General features: G+C 44.5%; 1 protein-coding gene across 1 annotated transcript in view; it reads right to left on the bottom strand.

Annotated features, from left to right (window-relative positions):
- Positions 1 to 21,093, bottom strand: part of CPS1 (carbamoyl-phosphate synthase 1) — a 134,465-nt gene that overhangs the window by 45,816 nt on the left and 67,556 nt on the right. The gene's annotated exons all lie outside the window — the stretch shown is intronic.

The raw sequence follows: 21,093 nt of genomic DNA, 5'->3' as shown, positions 1-21,093 counted from the left end.
TTTCGAACTGCTAGGTGGGCAGGAGCTGGGACCGAGCAACGGGAGCTCACCCCATCGCAGGGATTCGAACCGCCAACCTTCTGATCGGCAAGCCCTAGGCTCTGTGGTTTAACCAACAACGCTACCCGTGTCCCTATTGTGAAATGTATTAGCAGTGCTTAATTCTGGCTGAATTGTGCTTTACTTCTCTCTCTCTCCTCCCCCCCCCCCTCCATCAATCACCCCCCACCTTTTCAGAATGGAGGGTTTTTTTGTTAGTTAACCTTCTATTTGTGCTTGTTACAAGGATTTAAAGCTTAAGGCCAATTCTCCACTAAAAATGTGCATAAAAATAGGTGGCATTCCCACACTGAACACAGCCTCAGGTTGCAACCAGTTGGTGGACCAATGACTAGAAGCTGTTACTCTCTATAGTTACTTCCGAATGGAAGCAACAGGTGCAAATACTTGGAAGGGTTCCTATTATATTTTTATTCACTTTGCCTTGCCAATCTAAATTTTGTTCTCTCTTCTCATCCGCTTGCTGCTTTGCCATCTTTGGCCTTCTGCTGAACTAAGTGCTTTCCTCCAGCTCTCCTTATGCATTTTTCATCTCCTCAGTTCCTGTTTCTCCTGTGCAAACCACACACCACACGTACCTATTTCTTCTATGGCCTCTACCCATCACTCTGATAAACCTTCTGCCCCTGTTCAGTTTATTGGCAGCTCAGCTTTAGTGAAACCACAACAAGCCCCCACCCCCGGCACAAACACAAACTGCTTTTGGATCTCATGGTTAAGAGCATTATCGGTTAGCTTGCCTAATGCAGCAATATCTTTATGTGCAAGCAAGCACTCGCTCTGGAAGGAGAATCTGACAACACTCTGTTTTCTGAAGGAGGACCTTTGCATTTATTATGCTACAAGGAGAAGAAAAGCTCACTTGGTCAGGCCAAAGTTCCATGCAGCCCAGAATCCCACAGAGGCCGACCAAATACCGGGTACCTCCAAGAAGCATATTCCTTGCACACTGGAGTGGGAATGAAAATGTCAGGGAACGTTTTTTAAATGGCAGTTATATTATAGGGAAATGAGCCAAATGAAACAAAGGTATGAAAAAGTGCCTGCAGGACAGATGCTCAGGCAAACCTTTTGCAATCTGGAATGGCTGGACTTCAATGAACCGAGTCAGAAGGTTGGAAAATGAAGGCTAAGAGTCCCTTGCTCTGGGCATCCAGAAACAGCAGCATTGTGTTCCTTTGTAAAAGCATCAAAGGACTACCAGAAGTCTATGGAATATACTATGATGATAAAACCAGTGGTGGTCTTGGTTAACCTTGATCTTGGGAGGCTAAGCAGGGCCAAGTTCTACTCGCACTTCTTAAAGAGTGTCTTGGAATATTAGGTACAATAGAATGGAGATGCAGTAGCTACATATGGAGTTTAGTTGAAGAGAGTGTGGTTGTTAAATGTGGGGCTGTACCATTTCAGCCTGCAGCTGAAATGTAGGAAACTGCCTACCTGTACTAAACAAGCATCTTCAAGAAAAAGGTTTTGCACAGCCCCTGAAAATTAGCACCCAAGGGATCTCCTTTTTCCTGAGATGCTAGTTTTCTGGCGGCAGGAGGATTTAAAAAAAAAAAATGTGGGGATATATTCAAATCCCTTCTCGTGCCATTTGAAATACAACAGCCCGGGGAACAGCCCCAGATATTGTTTATCTGAACAAGCTTTACTAAGAGTGCTTGAAGGAGCTGGGTATGTTTAGCCTGGAAAAGAGGAGACTGAGAAGAAATACGATAGCCATCTTCAAATAGCTTAAGGGCTGTTACATGGAAACATGCTCCCCCCACCACCACTCTGGAGGCTAGGACCCGAACCAATGGCTTCAAAGGACAAGGAAGGAGATTCCGACTAAACATCAGGAAGAAATTTCTGACAACGAGCTGTTTGACAGTGGAACAGACTCACTCAGGTGGTTGGGGACTCTCCTTCCTTGGAAGTTTTTAAGCGGAGGTTGGATGGTCATCTGTCATGGATGCTTTAGTTAAGATTCCTGCATTGCAGGGGGTTGGATTAGATGACACTTGGTAATATTCTACGATTCTAAGTGAATGATTATTTGTCCAACTCTTTCTTGTGTTCTCACACACTGAAATGAAGTGTACAATTAAAATAACACCTTAAACTTGCTTGTTAGACAGTAAGTAGCTTCAAAAAAGACGACGACAAAGACAAAGAAGGTAAGAATAAAAATTAAACTGAATGTAGTTTACAGCAGAGATGGGGAACCCTTTTTGTCTGAAGTCTGCCTTCCAGCAGAGGAGGAGAGCAGACCAGGGCAAACCTTCATCATGCTGTTGTAAGAATTTAAGGTCTTTTATTTATATATATATAATATATATTATTAATTCACCAAGCAAACACAGGAAGAACAGGCCTCACACCATTTTTCACTCCCAAACTGTTTCTCTGCAAGGAAGGAGGGGTTGGGGAACCTTCCCATTATCTCAGTAATTAAAGTGAAAATCCTTGGCATCCTGATACCAGTGCCAGACAAAAGGGCGCGATTAACTTTGCTGGGAAGCAGGGAAATGTAAATATCTCCTTTGTTTTCACTTGATGGGTTTGGTGGCGGACAAGAGGAGACATGGGGGCAGGGTCCAGGATGCTCAGATCACTGCTACCAGACCCTCCCAATTTGTGATGTATGTATGATGTATGGAGGGGTAGTCTTGAGCTGGAGGGGGGCAATTTCAAAAGTCTATATAGGAGCTTGCGCTCCATTGTTGGGGGTGTTTTGCTTGCAAAACACCCTGCTGCAGCAGTTTTCTAATAAACAAGGCCTTGCTTTGGGAGACTCGGTATTGTCTTTGTCTTTGTGCTGCGTTGTCGTGAAGGGGCTCTTAAAATACAGCGCTCTTCCCGGGGTTATGGACTCCCTTCTGGAGAAGGACCCAGTTACAGAATTTTTATAACAATGCACACTGTATCTACAGGGTTAAGGAAAGGAAACATCTAATAATGAAGAAGAGAAGTCTCCTATTTGATGATTACAAATTATACTTGCAGCTGTATACTATGCTCTATCCTTGAAGCACAGGGCAAGTAAAAAAGCATAGAATTCTTAAAATGAATAAAGAAGCAGGAAACCAGCTGGGAAGCAGTTGGATCATTGCATATCAAGGAAGGGAAAGGTGTGCTACAAGAGTATAAATAAATTGCAGAAAAGTGCCTGTCTTTTCAGCAGAAGACATAGGGCAGGCAGCTGTGCCTGAACTGGCATTTTCAGGAAAGGGGGGGGGGGGCGGAAGAACTAAGGCAAACAGCAGTGATAAGAGGTGAAGTTGCAGAGTCCAGCTGGAATTGATCAGGGAGTGCTTAAAGATCCCACGTGTGAAATTGCTGATCTTCTATCAAAAACATTTAACTTATACCAGGGGGCTGGAAACTGGCCAATATGATGCCAATTTTAAAAACGTGCCATCTGGTGGAAACCAGGAAATGGTAGGCCACTGAGCCTAATGTCTGTCCCAGGTAAACTGGTAGAAAGTATTACAAAAGGCAAAATTATCAAGGACAAATCTTGCTGAGAAAGAATCGATATGGCTTCCAGAAAAGTAAGCTCTGCCTCACTAACCTTTCAGAGTTATTTGGAGTGTCAACAGGCATGTTGATGGGGTGACCAAACTGGACTATGACTACATTCAAACATAGCAAACTTTGCCAACAACCCAACTCCTCTAGGTATCATTTACCTGGACTTTGAATAGCTTTGGATAAAGTCTTGCATCTCTTACAGATCAGTAACTGGTTAAAAGAATGGGAAACAGACTACAAATAAATAAATGATTTATTTGGTTTATTTAAGGGAGTTCCACTTGCAAAACAAAACCTTCTTGTCTCCCCTACAACCTTACTCGTGCCCTCAAAATCTGCTCCAGAGGGTGGCACTCCAGAGACAGGGAAGCACTATTGCATGAATGGAACTCTGCTTGCAGAGCACTGAACACAGCCAGTGCTATTTTTATAGAAAAATAGATGTTGAAATTCATGAACACCACTGCCTTGTATAATGGCAATGGCGCCCACCTGAGAGGTGCCAGAACTGAGTCCTAACCTGCACCTCCCAAAATGCCTTAGTTCAACATTCACAGAGTTTCCATGAAAGCTGACTTCTATGATCTTACCCTCATCTCAGACATGTCTATGACAAATGTCCCTTGGGGCATGTCTTTCACAGAGTTTGGAACTCCCATTGTTCTAGGCGCGTTTTGCGACAGGGAATTTCATTAATGCGAGCAATTTCTGAGCTCTGGACACAACGCTGCACCTAAAATTTCAGATTAAAACTGCTGCTGCTGGAAGGAAAGAAGAACCTTTTTCTGCTTCCCCACTTCCAGCCACTCTCTGGAGACTGGAGAAGAGACCCTCTGAAGAATATTAGGGGGGAGGGCAGGGAAAGTATGGCTTTGTTTTTTGCAGTCTTCAGATGAGGCTAGACCATGTAAAAAATGAACATAAGGTTTTAGCTGCAGTTCCTTCATTTTCAGCTTTGTATTCTAGTTATAAAAAAGTGTGCCTAGACACTCCATTGCGGCACCCATAACCTAGTTTTAAGGTGCCATTTAGCTCCCAGCTTTCGTATCTCAGTTTTGAACACTGGTCTTTCACAACTGTCAAGGTGGTATTATTGCATCTGTTTTTGCCACTGGGAAACGGGGCATAAGTAGCTGCCCTATGCGGAGTCAGGTCATTTGTCCATCTCTCACTCAGAATTGCCTACAGGCAATGACTCTCCGGGATCTCAGGCAGCGGTCTTTTCCTACCCTGCTTCCTGTAGTATATAGAACAATGCAAACAAGACAGCAGCAAAAAAATAGGCTGCATAGTTACTGCATGTACCCACACCCATTACCTCAATATCACACTCATTATTCTTTAAAGCACACTGCCCAACACTTCCTTAAGGGGTAAAGGTAAAGGACCCCTGGATGGTTAAGTCCAGTCAAAGGCGACTAGGGGGTTGCGGCACTCATCTCGCTTTCAGGCCGAGGGAGCCAACATTTGTCCACAGACAGCTTTCTGGGTCATGTGGCCAAAGCATGACTAAACCGCTTCTGGCGCAACGGAACACTGTGACGGAAACCAGAGCGCACGGAAACACTGTTTACCTTCCTGCCACAGCAGTACCTATTTATCTACTTGCACTGGTGTGCTTTCGAACTGCTAGGTTGGCGGGAGCTGGGACAGAGCAATGGGAGCTCACCTTGTCACAGGGATTCGAAACGCCGACCTTCCAATCGGCAAGCTCAAGAGGCTCAGTGGTTTAGACCACAGCGCCACCCGCGTCCCTATTCCTTAAGAGGACCTTGATCCAACAAAAATGCCTGCAAGAACCACCACACCAGAGCAAGCACCCAGTCTCCCACACACTCGCCACACAGATATGTGTCTGTCGGCAACAGCCCACACCCACCCTGGCTGCCTTCAGGCCTTCTATAGACCAGATGCCCCAAATGTAGGCACACCCCAAATCTCTTCCCAACAGTCCTGCACCAATGCTCAGCCTGTAAGGCTGCCATGGAACTGGGGAGGCAGATGGACTCAGCCCTCCTGTCCCTATAGCCATCCTGCCTGGTTTGACATTCTCTTTTGCACTGGAGATGCCAGGGACTAGAGTAATTTGTATCTACAGCATGTGCTCCACTCGTTGAGCTGTGGCCCCTCTCAATCGATGCTCTTCAACAGGACGGGTCGACTTACTCAACCAACTGCTCAAGGTGGGAAGGGCAGGGAGAGAGATTCTTCCTGTTCCCGTTTCATTGTGGTCTCTCTCCCCCACCCACCTCCCACATTCTCTGGCCTCCTGAGTACCTTCTCTTAAATTTGATAAACACACACAAATACCCTTCAAAAAGCCTCATAAGGTTAAATTCACTTAATTCCAACCCGTAACTAAATTCAAAGCCCTGACATTCTAAGAGGCAGTGATTAACGTCTTTTTATACTGTTCTACTCCCAATATTTGCCTGCACAAAATGACAGTTTGAAGTTTTCGAGCAGGAGAAAAATTGTCTTGCAGCTAGACAATCAACCTTTTTACGCACTGCCATAATCATTTAATGGTTAGGCGGTGCCGCTCACTTCCTAACAAAATGAAGTCTCTCGTGTTTTCCTGTTTATAAACAATATAAACTATTCCCCCTGTGCATTCCCTCCCTCCGTTTTCAGCTGCTTCTACTGTAGATTTTTGTTGCTGTGGGGTTTTTCTTTCTTTCTTTTTCTTTTTTTTTGTTTAAAATTCTACCCTGTCATCTCTGAAACTCCATCCACTCACACTTCTTTTTCAATAATAAATGATAAAAGGAAATGGAATAAATTCCCCTTAATGAGGAAATTTTCACCTGGCACAGAGGAACTGGGGAAATCTATTAACTGACTCAAGGAATGCCTGCAGCATTGCAATTACCCGGGGAGCCAGAACGCTTCAGTACGGTCCTCTCTTCCACTTGACTGGCTTTCATCTGATCTACTGGCTCGTGAGTAATACTAAACTAGCGTGTCTTTGGAAAGCACCCTCTCTAATATGCAACTGAGCATTCTGCTAACTGAAGGGCTTTGCAAAGTTATCACCACGTAAGGGAGGAGGCATTGCAGAAACAGGCGCACCATCAGGTAGTCAAGTCCACGCATCCCGTTTAGCAAATAGGAATGCAGCACCTCTAGGCTAAGGTTACCAGATTTTTTTCCCCCAATGAATCCGGGGACACTTTTCAACTTCCTACTAAACAGATGGATTTTGTCAGGGAACTGATTTGTAAATCCGGTGACTGTCCCCAGGAAACAGGGATGTCTGGTAACCTTACTCTAGGCCACTACAGGCACAAGCAAACACCACAGAAGGTACTGTATTTTTCGCTCCACAAGACGCACTTTTTCCTCCTAAAAAGTAAGGGGAAATGTCTGTGCATCTTATGGAGTAGATGTGTGGTCCCTGGAGACGGATTGACTAGGGGGCAAAAGCAGATTGTACTTTTTTTTTTTTACAAAGAGAGAAGGGGGTGTTGAAAGGAAGCCGCCGAACAGCTGATGAGCAAGCGATCGGGAGATAAGGGTCGCTGGCTCCCTTTCTGGCCCCGCCCCCTTGCCCAGGCCTCCATTGTTGAATGTTCTGCAGAGGGAGGCTGTTTGTTTCCCCAGCGACATGTGACTGGCTGATTAGATTATCTGTCTGGAAACTGTAGAAACGGCTGCCTTTCCTTTCCTAAAGAAGCTGCAGAACTAGAAGCTGCAGAACTATGAGTTGGACCCCATAAAAACAGGGCTTTTCCCTTTGCAAAAGAAGCTGCACAACTTTGAGCTGATCCTCAAAAAAACAGGGCTTTTCTCTTTGCAAAAGAAGCTGCACAACTTTGAGCTGATCCTCAAAAAACAGGGCTTTTCTCTTTGCAAAACAAGTTGCACAACTTTGAGCTGATCCTCAAAAAAACAGGGCTTTCCCCCTTTCCTCCTCTAACTACTAGGTGCGTCTTATGTGCGTCTTATAGAGCGAAAAATATGGTGTATAATATGAAAGGTGCTGCTTGGACATATGGGGCACATGCTCTTCTCTGAGGGATGTATTTCACTCTAGTTCAACAGCCATTCCCTCTCCTGCAGAATCCGTGCCAAACTATCATTCACAGATTTATTTGGAGAAGCCATGACAGCTGAACAGGTACAACTGGAGGTAGTGGTACAGATAGGGCCTAAAGCAGGGGTGGGGAACTGTATTCAGCCTGAGGGCCACATTCCCTTCTGGGAATTCTCCAGGGGCCACATATTCAATGCCGACCTCTGTCCAGGCAAGTAAGAAGCAATTATACATTCGAGCCAGGCAAACGTACACGAGGAGGGTGTAAAGCAGGCAGTGTAAGGGGTATGGCATGGGAGGGTATGTGTCTTGAGGGGTCAGTCAGAGAGGCCCAGAAAACCACATTTGGCCCAGGGCTTGAGGTACTCCATCCCTAGCCTAAAAGATGCACATGGATGCTGCCTCCTTTGGTACAATTCTGCCTGTCTACCTGACTCTTCCTGCTCCTCCTTCTGAGCTCCTTGGGTTCTAGTTTTAGGCGGAAGAGTATTAAATGTGAAGCAGGGAATGTGAATGGAAAACACAAAAACTTCACTTGTGAGTGGAGCCCATCAGAGAACTGTCTTCCCTTGGGTTCAGTCAGGGCCCATCCACACTTGCCTTTCCTCTTAAACCTCAATCAGAGCAAACGTTAATCTACAGAAAACCCAAATTGATGTTTGCTCCAATTCCACTTTAAAGAGCAGGTTTTCGCATGGAAAACTTGGGGCAAAAAAATCAAAAAGCGCTCAGACACACAGCATTAAAGTGCAGACTTCTGCCTGGAAAGAGCAGGGCAAAAGGGAAGTGTGGATAAACCCTAATTGGTGTGATCTATTGACCCCTATAGTACCGCTTCCTATACATACCTCTGAAATAGAACTTCCTTTTATCCCTTGAGTTACAAAACCTTGGGAAGGGACCAAAAATTTAGTCAATGTGCGAATATATGCATGATGACTTAATTTCAGGGCATATATATTAGGAGGAGGAGCAACATGGTGCCAGTATTACAACTGCTCTCAGAGTGTGGATGTAGAGACAAAAACCACAGAACAATGGCAGTTGGACTGAGGTTGCTCAATGCTTATCAGTCCAGTTTGATTTTTAAACTAGACAGGAAAAGCAAGGGAGCAAGCATTCCCTCTCCTTTCTTCATCCTGCCAAGTTTGCTCTTTGGAGGTTCATGTTGGTTCACTCGATTGGTTCTGACGTTTCACAAGCTCTAGAATAAGCTGCAATTACTGTAATGAGATCGGGGCAAATATTGTTTGTCTCCTTGCCTCAAGGAGACAGGTTATAACTGCTTCCGTCTAGAGGAACCTCATTCAAAAGATGACTTGTCAGGATATGTCAGGACCCATTAAAATGGAGGGAGATGTAAACCAACAACAACCCTCACTCTCGTCTCTTTTAGCACACGTAGCTATAACTTCATTTAAAGAAGTTGAAATAATACATTGGAGCCAAACAACACATAAATAAGGCAGAACTGGTGATCTGTGGGAGTAACATAAAGAACAGCAAATAAATATCTCACATTATGCTTCTGAGGGTACTTAATACTTGCTTTTTTGCACTTCTGCAATAATGTATTATGTTTAGACGTTTATAAAGTTCTCCTCAGCCAAAGTTCTCCCTAGATTTTTGGGTCCAAAGTTACCTGATCTTGTGTGCCACGTGGCACTTCTGAAATTTTCCCATTTTTAATTTCATATTTTGTTTAGATTCCTGCACATGAACAGATTGCTAGTCTTCAGTTACATCCTTTGTATCTTACAGGTTACTGGTGCACCTGAGTGCATGTGCACATTGATTGTGATGCAACTTTGATGCAATTGTGATGCAATCACATGATCAGAACAAGATTCTGTTTGAGCGGCATTTTCATCAATGGGTGCTTGTATGTACAAGGAAACTTAGGACGGGGAAAATCTATGAACTGAAAACTGTACAGGAAACTGTACCCGGGCCAATTCTGAAATGGATTTTAGAAATTCTCCTATTCGTGTGGCTAATGTGCATCTACAAAGTGCACATGGGAGTAGCACTACGTCTGGAGATCCCACCTGCATGCAACAGATGAGGTGTCGTTATTGTGGTGCCTTCCAAGTGTTGGTAAACTCCAGCTCCCACTGATCATGCAGGCTGGAGCTGATGGGAACTAGAGTTCAACAAAATCTGTTGGGCACAATGTTTGCTATCCCTTCATTAGAGTACGTGCAAACTGTGTAAGCTTGCCCACACAGTCAGTGGACCTGTCCGTCTGTCCATCCCCCGGGGCCCTGACTGTGCATACAGAATCTATGTGCACTGTTTATATGCAAACTGGTATATTCTAATAGCCTACCACATATGCTTAGTTCAAAGTGGGGTCTGACGCGATGATCCCCAAACATACAAACGCATACACGAGAGAGAGACAAGCAAATCTATTCAAAATACACACAGAGCCTGTATCAACTGAGCTCAAGTTAAATTGGAAGGCAGGTGAAGTGGAGGACAGCCAAACTATGGAACAGTAATATAATTCAGCCCTAGTGCGAAGGGAGAACTCACATGCCCCACACTTCCCAGTAAGATCCATGACCCCTATCTGTAACTAGAGCTGGACGTCTTACCATGGACTTCTTTTTGCATGTTAATCCAGAAGTATAAGAAGAGGAAGCACATCAGTTGCATTTCCTTCATCTGAACCATGCAACACCCTGAGATGGATCGAATATGGTTAATGAGGCAACGCTATGCAAATCCCCCCCATCTAGTTTTACAGTTTTGTTCCTGTGCTGGAGAGCTCGGACCTACATGCAAGAATGGGTTTCCAACACAACATTCTCTGTTCAGTTCAGTGGGGAAGCAATTCCATGATCTCATGTCACTCTCTATGGTAACCTGCTCTCCCTATGAGACAGAATATGCATTAGTTTGGGGCAAAAATAAATTAAAAGGCTGCTTTTCTCAATGCCCTGCTTTCAGATACTGCACCACCAGACTTTTGCAAGTTTCTGCAGAGGTACGCAAATACCTTGGCTTAGGGCTTGTCCACATTTCACTTGCCCTGCGCCTAGAAAGCATGAGTCTGAGCAGTTTCCCGTTTGTTCCAGCACCTTCCCCAGGAAAACCTGCTTTTTGCCACTGAATTGGAGCAAACGTCAATGCATAGAGAACCCGGTGAATGTTTGCTCCGATTCAGCAGTAAGGATCCAGTTTCCCTGGGGGAAAGCGGCATGACAAGCAGAAGTGCAGGCGAGCCCTGAATGTGTAATATGCCCCTCTAGCTCTCGCAGGGATATTTTCCAATGTTCTAGAAGCTTTGTGCTTCTCATATTTATAGAGGGCTGTGCTGCCTGCATAGATCACAGCATTTGTATGCCTTTTGAAAAATGGAAGTGGTACATGGGAATCATGGCGGGTCTTCCACATGTATGCAGAAGAGAAGCATCAAAAGACGTTGCAAGTGCTCATCCCCAAACAGCCTCCCATGTTGACTGATTCAGTATCTAGATCTATATGTTGTGCACATTGCAATTAATTATCATATGGCATTTGGGTTTTAGACAATGACTCATAATTGACAAATATGGAGCTAATTTTAGTTAGGTAAATATCCTAATGTTGTGAGTTAGTGAAACATGATTAGCTATTATATTTTAAGACAGCTGATGCTTTGGACAATCTTACTCATGCATAAACACGTGTGGTTTTTTCCCCTAAATTTAAATCAAAAAGCAACATGGGGAAATAGTGTCTGAACAAAACCAAACATAAGGGAGGGCTTATGCACCTGTGACTTTTACCAGGTTGAGATCTCTCTCTCTCTCTCTCTCTCTCTCTCTCATACACACACACACACACACACACACACACAGAGAGAGAGAGAGAGAGAGAGAGAGAGAGAGAGCAGGGCCACTGTAAATCCATCTAACTCAGGTCCTTATGTAATTCTTTCTTCCCACGTTTTCCTTTTCTTCAGATGAAATAAAAGAAAAGGGATAATTCCTATTAGCTTGCAAACATGTCAAACCGACCAAATTGCAGAGGCAAAACCTTCAACAAGCATAATAAGTGCTAGGGCCATGAGTAGCTTGGGGGTGGGGGCCTAGTCAGGGTTTTTGCCCCAGCTGAAGCCTCCAGAGGGGCACCATGGAGGCTCCCAGCCTGCCTGGGCTTCCTTCGAACTTGGCCCCTCCTTGCAGCTCCAGAGTCTAGAATCATAGAATCGTAGAGTTGGAAGAGACCACAAGGGCCATCCAGTCCAACCCTCTGCCAAGCAGGAAACACCATCAAAGCATTCCTGACAGATGGCTGTCAAGACATCCAAAGAAGGAGACTCCACCACACTCCTTGGCAGCAAATTCCGAAGCGTCCTTCGGCAGGGAGCTTCCTGTTTAGCCAGCTCTATTCTCAGTGTTTGCCTCTTGGATCTTGAGCTGCTGCAGGGGTTGTTAGCCTGGTCCCTACCACCTACCAGTGGGCGCTTCAGGATTCTAGGTGGGCAGTAGGGGGTTCTACGGGAAAAGGTGAATCCTCCTTCCATCGAGCACTGGTGGGCAGTAAGGAAATTTTACCATAAAGATGCATTAGTGGGCAGTAGGTATAAAAAGGTTGACTACCCCTGACTGGAGGGATGCTTAATTTTCAAGGGGAAGCAGGAAAACCTGGAGAGGCAAAAGCAGCAGTGCTCCTTCTCCTTTCCCTGTGTGTTTTTGCAACTATGTGTGAGAGAGAAATCCTGGAGGATATTAATATTAATAAGATGCGTGGGGGTGCCAAACTGAGTCTTTGACCTGGGCGTAAGAAAGTGTAGTTTCGCCCCTGATGAGTGTGCACTTTCCCTGCATTTCAGCAATTTCCATCCATGGGGAGTTACCGTATTTTTCGCTCCATAGGGTGCACTGGACCATAGGGTGCAACTCGTTTTTAGAGGAGGAAACCCAGAATTTTTTTCTGGGTTTCCTCCTCTAAAAGCCCTGTTTTTTTGAGGATCAACTAAAAGTATTGCAGCTTTTTTTTTGCAAAGGGAAAAGCCCTGTTTTTCTGAGGATCAGCTAAAAGTTTTGCAGCTTTTTTTGGAAAGGGAAAAGCCCTGGGTTTGTTTGTTTGTTTGTTTTTTTGAGGATCAGCTACAAGTTTTGCAGCTTTTTTTAGAAAGGGAAAAGCCCTTTTTTGAGGATCAGCTAAAAGTTTTGCAGCTTTTTTGCAAATGGGGAAAAGCCCCGTTTTTTATGGGGTTCAACTCACATTTCTGAAAAATCTTAAGGAAAGATTTTGTATCTCTGCAAACTGAAGTCCTGTTTCCAGAAAGCAAAAATCTATTTTCAAAGTACACCTTTGTGCTCTTTCAAGATATATGGGCACAAAGAATGTCCCCCCTCATAAAAAAATTATTTCCCTCTATTTCCAGAAGCTAATGTTCAACAGAACTTTTGTCACAAACAGGATCGCTTGGACCTGCTTGGCCTTGACAGTTGAAAGCATCAGGGCTTGAAAGGACTTGGCCAGAAAGTGATTTGAGAGGGGTCACCTTGGCAGATTGATACCTTGATTGAGTCAAGGAACGAGCCGGGCCACCAATCTTACTTCATAGTATCTGGATTTGGAAGTGTCATATTAGGGTTGAACAACAAATGAATAAGCAGTTCCAGAGCTTTTCAGCTCCGCTCTTTGTTCAACTATTTTACAGCAAAGAAGGTAACAAAACTGTCCCAGGACTTCTGGCTGCTGCTGAGGGATGGTCCAGCATGACTGAATGGTCCCCCATATTTGTGGAGGGTTTTTGTGGGGTTTTCACTGGATATGGAAATCTAGCATGTCAGGGAAAAGATTTCTAAGCTTAGTCTTCTCTCCAATGTGCTAGGCCTGTGCCATATCAAAGCCAGAGGGGCCATGCTAGGAAGGAAGAAATGAAGAGTCAGGGTCACATTCCAAACCAGAGACTAGCAATGAGGGGTTTATTGGAGCAGCATAACCACCACAGAACCCACATCAGAGGGTGAGGAGAAGGAAATGCCTCTTTGCTGCGGCAGCTCCCAGGCTGGCACATCAAGGACATTTGGATCAGGCTCACTGCCATCACATGACCATAGAATTGTAGGGTTGGAAAGAATCCTGAGGGTCATCTAGTCCATCCCTCTGCCAGCTCTGCCCCCTCCCCACCTCGAAAACACCCCAATATAATTAAGAATAAGAATAACCCAGCCCATTTCAGAGGTTGCTCCTGACTAGTGGTGGCCAGAATACGGCCTGTCATTTGGGCAACAGACATACCAGGGTGCTGCTCAGTGACAGGCCCTCTCCTCACTGCTGCTGGAACTGCCCCCTTGCCAAAGGCTGGTGGGGGCACACAAGACTGCAGGGAGGGGGGTCTGCCTCATCAAAAACCCCTCCACCTCAGGGTTTCGACTGCCCTGCCTGAAATGAAGGATTCCTTGCACTCCCGTAGTACATGAGAGAGTGACAGAGAAAATCCACCAGAGCAGTTCTTGGGTTTTTTTCCTCCAAACATTAGTGCAACCCTACATATAACATGACGCGGGTGGCGCTGTGGCCTAAACCACGGAGCCTAGGGCTTGCCGATCAGAAGGTCGGCGGTTCGAATCCCCATGACGGGGTGAGCTCCTGTTGCTCGGTCCCAGCTCCTGCCAACCTAGCAGTTTGAAAGCACATCTAAGTGCAAGTAGACAAATAGGTACCGCTCCGGCAGGAAGGTAAACGGCATTTCGGTGTGCTGCTCTGGTTCGCCAGAAGCGGCTTTGTCATGCTGGCCACATGCCAAGGACGTTTTTTAAGGGAAGTTTTTAATCTGTGATATTTTAAATGTATTTTAATATTTGATGGAAGCCGCCCAGAGTGGCTGGGGAGACCCAGCCAGATGGGAGGGGTACAAATAAATTATTATTATTATTATTATTATTATTATTATTATTATTATTATTATTACACAGAAGCTGTACGCCGGCTCCCCCAGCCAGTAAAGCGAGATGAGCGCCGCAACCCAGATTCATCCACAAATGGACCTAATGGTAAGGGGTCCCTTTACCTTTTACATATAACATGAGTTTGCTAAATGCAAAAATATAGAATGAAAAAAGCAACATCCTTGTTTTGTATCTCTCATATCTCTAGACTACCACAGCAAAATACCTATTTTTTAAAATACAACCGGCAATTATCTTTCAATAAAATTTGGCGAAGTGAAGAAATGAAGGAAGCGTGAATTAAAAGGAACAGCCTTGCCCCTTGCAGTCCTCTGCCCCTCACCTGCACAGCAACGCCTGTGCAAAATCTCTCAGGAAAGCCGCCGTTTTAAATGGCTGGTCTCAGTTGTTTACCTTGAGATGGATTTTGTGTCACCTCCGCCACCTCCCGCTCAAGTCCCTGGACACAGAGCAAATATATATCTGAAACACATTTGCAGGATCAGCTGTTTTTGCGCCTTTGAAACCAAGGATCCTTTCCTCAGAAGAAGGAAAGCCCTCTACAAAACATTTCCTTTACAGGTTTGTTTGAAGTAGGCAGGAGGGGGGAGAGAGAGGATTCGAATCTATTGATTAGTCTACCGACCGACCGTAGAGCCTGACATTAAAGTGGCATTAACATGAGTGTGTTCTAGGAGCTGTTGGATTACATCTCTATCCATACCCCTGAGTTCCTATTCATGGCATTCCCCCTTCCAGCTACTTCAAATGGACTCACAAAGAAATGGTTTTATACTGGGCTTTTCTTCTTGTAAGGGTGCATCATAGATTCTAAAACATACATAATCTTAACAGTTCCCCTATTAATTTAATAATGTGTGTATGTGTTTTCCATTTGGCTGGGGCAAGGCAATTCACAGGAGGTACCTACTTTACAATCATTTTTCCCTACACTTCATTACAGTTTCCCCATGCATAAAAATATTTTTTTATATATAAACCCTACCTCTTTTTTTGTTGTTGTCACCATAACAGAAAACCCTCCGATTACTATAATTTATTTCATACCCTGAGACACAGCTACACTTTCCTATCGTTTCCATGATAACTGTACGAGAGTTTAATGATTTTTGAGGCTGGAAGAATAATGGCACCAGCCTATTGCTCTCTTATATTCACAGTCTCCTGCAGGTATACCTTTTAGTCCTTCATTACTTCTAATCTTTGAGCAAAAGATTCCGCAGCTAATGCAAACATAAAGAGGAGAAGGGCCATCCTTGACATGTCCTTCAGAAAAGGGAAATTTCCTTCTTTATAAAGTGAGTTATAGGGAGGGTGTAAGAGTTCAGGTTCACAAAGGGCTGTGGAAACAGCTACAAGCAGCTTGTACAGAAGCCGTACAGAGCCTTTTATCAAGAATTACAAGTACATGAAGTCTCCCCTCCATAAACCAATGGCATCAACTAACCCCCTGCCATCTAGCAATCAGGATGATTTACAGGACAGTTAAGGAGAAGTAGAAAAAGCAGAGATGAAGTGAATAGTCCAATCACAGAAGCTATCTGTATCGGCGAAGCAAGAAATCTTTCTTTCCCTTGCTTCTTTTGTATTATTTGAATCCAGTAAATTACGAATCAGCAGTTGGTGGGCTCCATGTGAAATTTGCCCATCTGCGGGGTACTGCCCTGGCTTCCACATTGCCAAGCCAGAAGAAAAGGAAATGGAATTATCCAGCAGGACACAGGGGCTGGGACATGGTTATGGCTTTGGAACCCTGGGGGGAGGGGCAATTACTCAACAATATATCCATTATTAAACCCAGACGCTGATGGAGAATTGGGAATATGCACAAGGATTTGAAGATAATTTCTTTGGGGGCACATTTCTAAGTGAACTGACCCAATTCACACCTAAAACGCGGAACATGACTATCCTTTGGATTTTGCACTTCTCTGCATTGGGAAATACACACCTCAGGTTTTTTTTAAAAATCAAAATGAATAAAAAATAGTGCATTTTGGGATAAAATACAATCAGAAATGTGTGCATTGAGAAAAAAATGTGTATAAAAACATTGATACAAAAAATTTATAAAGTCACAAATCAATGCAGAAATGACTTCTGACTGAACACATGTGAATTTGATCTGGACCAGAAATAGACTGATCTTTCCATCCCTAAATATACACTAGATCGGGGTTTCTTAGACTTGGGTCTCCAGCTGTTTTTGGACTACAATTCCCATCATCCCTGACCATTGGTCCTGGTATCTAGGGATGATGGGAGTTGTAGTGCAACAACAGCCGGAGACCCAAGTTTGGGAAACACTGGGCTAGATAGTGTAACCTTCCAACAGCTTGAAATGGAGGGTGAACTTTCTACCAGACCTTTATTAAACTTTGGTAGGGCCTAATGATGGAAAGATAAAATTGCATTGAAAAACCTAGCCTTGGAAGAAGGCTGGATCTGGCCCAGGGAACACCAGCTGACCATCCTAATGTGTGAAGAGCTGCAGACGGTTAACTGAGAAAATATGGGTATGCCATGGATCTAGCAGGAACTATGGATTGGTAATAATTACAGCATTTTCTTCTTCTAAATGTAATTCCTTTCACAGGGTTTAATCACTCTCTAGCCTATTTATCTGTCTAACAGATCAAGCCAAATAAAGCATCTGCTTTTCAAAAGGATTATATGTTCCATTGGAACAATTCATGGCTGGGCCTCTAGGCACTTTTATAATGCAAACAATTAATAATAATTGTAACGGAAGAGCCACCTTGCAGCTAGCGGAGATGCATGGCAAACAGCTGGGAAGTTGCCAATGAGCGTTTGGTCATATTTAAACATTGCTGAGGGATCTAAAGTGAAGCTTGTGTCACAGTGGGTTACTTTCAAGCTGGAAACAGTTTTACAGCGAAGGTAGAACAAAATCTGCGCAGGGGGCAGGGGGAGTGGAACAATGACTGGAAACTGCAGGCTTCAGGGGGGAGCATAAAAGTGTCAAATCCCATTTCCATCATGACATTAACTTTCCTCTGGCCGTCATTTAGAAGTGTTGCCTGATGTGGACTCTACCCTTAGTTGAAGTCACAGCACATTATCATTTTCTATTAGTATGTAAACTAATGTAAAGTACCAAGTACTGTTTCTGTCCTGACTTTCATTCCCTTGCCTTCCTAACATTCCCTCCGATATCAGTGCATGTTTTTTTTAAAAAAATAAATCTTTAGAACAGGGATAAAAGGTAACGGGACCCCTGACCATTAGGTCCAGTCGTGTCCGACTCCGGGGTTGCGGCGCTCATCTCGCTCTATAGGCCAAGGGAGCCGGTGTTTGTCTGCAGACAGCTTCCGGGTCATGTGGCCAGCATGACTAAGCCGCTTCTGGTGAACCAGAGCAGCGCACGGAAACGCTGTTTACCTTCCCGCTGGAGCGGTCCCTATTTATCTACTTGCACTTTAACGTGCTTTTGAACTGCTAGGTGGGCAGGAGCTGGGACCGAGCAACGGGAGCTCACCCCGTCGCAGGGATTTGAACCGCCAACCTTCTGATCGGCAAGCCCTAGACTCTGTGGTTTAACCCACAGCGCCACCTGGGTCCCTTAGAACAGGGATATTAATCAATAAATATCCCTCGCATTCTATGCTGTACACACAGAGGACGCATTGCTGACTCAGTTCTCTGGAAACTACAGAAGGGTGAATGTGTGCACCTTGGCTTCTCTCTGTTTCCTCAATCTTAAATTCAGCCCTCTCCATTTCCATGTTAGTTTGTGCGCTTTTTAAAAAGTATGTTGAGATTCCTTCATTGCAGGGGGTTCCACAAGATGACCCTCAGGAGACCCTTCCAACTCTACATTTCTATGATTCTATGAATTCTATGATTCTGTGAACATTCATGGACAACTTGGGTGCATTTAAAGAAATATGTGCATTTTGTGCAAACGATTTCCCCGAATAAAGTGCATTCTCATTATCACTAATACAAACATAATTCTGTGCACTTTTGCCCAACACGGGCTCATTCTCTTTTTGTAAGCGTTCTTTTTGTTGGAAGGCTATGTCATCTGGAGTACCGTGTCCACTTCTGGGCACCACAGTTTAAGAAGGGTATTGACATGCTGGAACATGTGACCAAGATGAAGAAGGGTCGGGAAACCAAGCCTTATGAAGGACGGTTGAGGGAGCTGGGTATGTTTAGCTCCCTCAAGAGGGGACTGAGAGGAGATATGACAGCCATTTTCAAATATCTAAAAGGCTGTCATGACGTGAAAGATGGAGCAAGCTTCCCTTTTTCCTGCTCCAGAGGGTAGGACCTGAAGCAATGGATTCAAGTTACAAGAAAAGTGATTCCAACTAAACATCAGAAACACCAGACATTAAGAGCTCCCATTGAATGGACTCCTTTGGAAGGTGGTTAGCTTGCCTTCATTGGAGGTTTTTAAGCAGAGGATGGATGGTCATGGATGCTTTAGCTGAGCATTGCAGGGGGTTGGACTAGGTGGCCCTTGGGGGACCCGTCCAACACTACAATTCTGTGATTATATGTGAAACAGTAAATAACCTACTGCAACCTTTCTCCTCTCCTTCCATAGGCACTAAAACTCCAGCTGACTTTCTGGGTGAAATAAGAACTACATAATTAAAAATTTACAGGTTGTCAAAGGAGCAGCAGAACAAAGATTAGCTGAAAGCCTTTTTCATAACAATAATCAGAAGCTTTTTTGCCAAGCTACCTCCCTGAACAGCATTTCCATGTATTGTGAGTTTCTGGTACCCTCTTGTGGCTGAACCTCAGAGAGCCATAAGCATCACGAAGAAAAAATGGACTACTGTTGTAGGCACTAATTCATCAAGGAGGCACTCTGGGGCCTCGTAAAATACAAAGAGAATGCCCACGTCAGCAAAGGATGGAGACCAATAAACAGCCTTGGTCCTCAATTTACTGCCGTCGGTTGCACTTCGTTTTATACAGTCACATAATAGAGTGAAATGCCTCCACAATCATAGCTTTCTGAAGAGAGGAGAGAAGTGAGTCATACTGGATATATCGGTATATTATGGCATAAAAAGTAAGGAGATTGACTGCTGGAATTCTGCACTAAAAGAAGGCTTTTGTTCTGAGAAGCCTCATATTCTGCACATACAAATGAATGTACTTTTATGCAAATGAGTGCTGCTTCTGACCTTTGCTCTCCAGTGGGTCAAAGCCAGTCATGACCATTTCCAGAAAAAGCAACAATTCCATCAATGTCACTAAAGTCTCTATAGGCCTCAACACATAAGCAACATTATATATTTAAAGGGAAAAGAAATACCGCCCAGATACCTGCTTTGATTGTTTCCCACACACTTATCTTCACTCACTCACTACACAAGATTCTACCTTTGCAAAAACACACACACACACAACTTTCAATTAAATAATTGCGCAAGCAGGAGCCAGGACAAGCCCCGCTGGCACAAAATAGCTTTCCTCCCTCTCCTTCCTCTGTGTGCCCTCCCCCCCCACACAAAAATGGCTCTGGGGCAGTGGGAGAACCCCCACAGAAGAGCATGTGGGGGAAGGAGAGGGGAGATCCTTCCACCAGGCAAGCAGACATGATTGAACTGGCGGAGGTATCTCCTTAGGGCATATGTGATGGTATTATTTATTAAACATATTTGCTTCCCGCATTTTTCATTTTGCAAAACCTTCAAAGTATTCATTTTACCCATTCACAGTGCATCTCAAACCTATTTGCTTGTTAGCAACCAACACGGTTCACCCTAAATAAAGGTGCAAAGGCTAACACAGAAACAGGGAATAGGTTCAGAAGGAATGTGGATATAAAGAACCAACAGGATAAGTTCCAGATTTGGGAGGAACACTGCCTGGATGGTAAGGGCAAGAGAAGTGGGGGAGGCTGCTGCAACATAGCAAAGAAGAGGAGGAGAAGCAGGTCCATGAGATTCTGAGGACCTGTACTGGGGCCCCTCCTGAGGTGCAGACCTCAACCAGTGCCCAACGATGCCAACCCTAAGGGCCGCCCTGGTAGCCAGCGCAGGTACTGTGAGAACACAAGCCAGAGTTCAGACGAGGCAGTGGAGAAAATGAAGCAGAAGATGAGGCAGGAGGAGGAAAGAAGTTGGTGTCAAGGGGGATGGAAAGATAGGGAACAGCAAGCTGGGAAGAGACAGGACACAACTCAGCCTATCTTCAAAGCTACAGTGGTACCTCAGGTTACAGACACTTCAGGTTACAGACTCCGCTAACCCAGAAATAACGCTTCAGGTTAAGAACTTTGCTTCAGGATAAGAACAGAAATCGTGCTCTGGCAGCGCAGCGGCAGGCCCCATTAGCTAAAGTGGTGCTTCAGGTTAAGAACAGTTTCAGGTTAACAACGGACCTCCGGAACAAATTAAGTTCTTAACCCGAGGTACCACTGTATTACCTTATTCTGGTATACATGCCCAGCACTGGTGGGCATCTTGCTAGTCCAAACACTAGAAAATGAATATGTAGAAGTAACTGGAAGCTTTTGTTGCATCTGCACATGCATATGGTAAAGCAAGCACTGAAGAGTTGGGATAAGCATGT

Source organism: Lacerta agilis, chromosome 1 (assembly GCF_009819535.1).
Source record: "Lacerta agilis isolate rLacAgi1 chromosome 1, rLacAgi1.pri, whole genome shotgun sequence".
Taxonomy (NCBI): domain Eukaryota; kingdom Metazoa; phylum Chordata; class Lepidosauria; order Squamata; family Lacertidae; genus Lacerta; species Lacerta agilis.
This window is presented reverse-complemented; position numbering and strand designations above follow the sequence as displayed.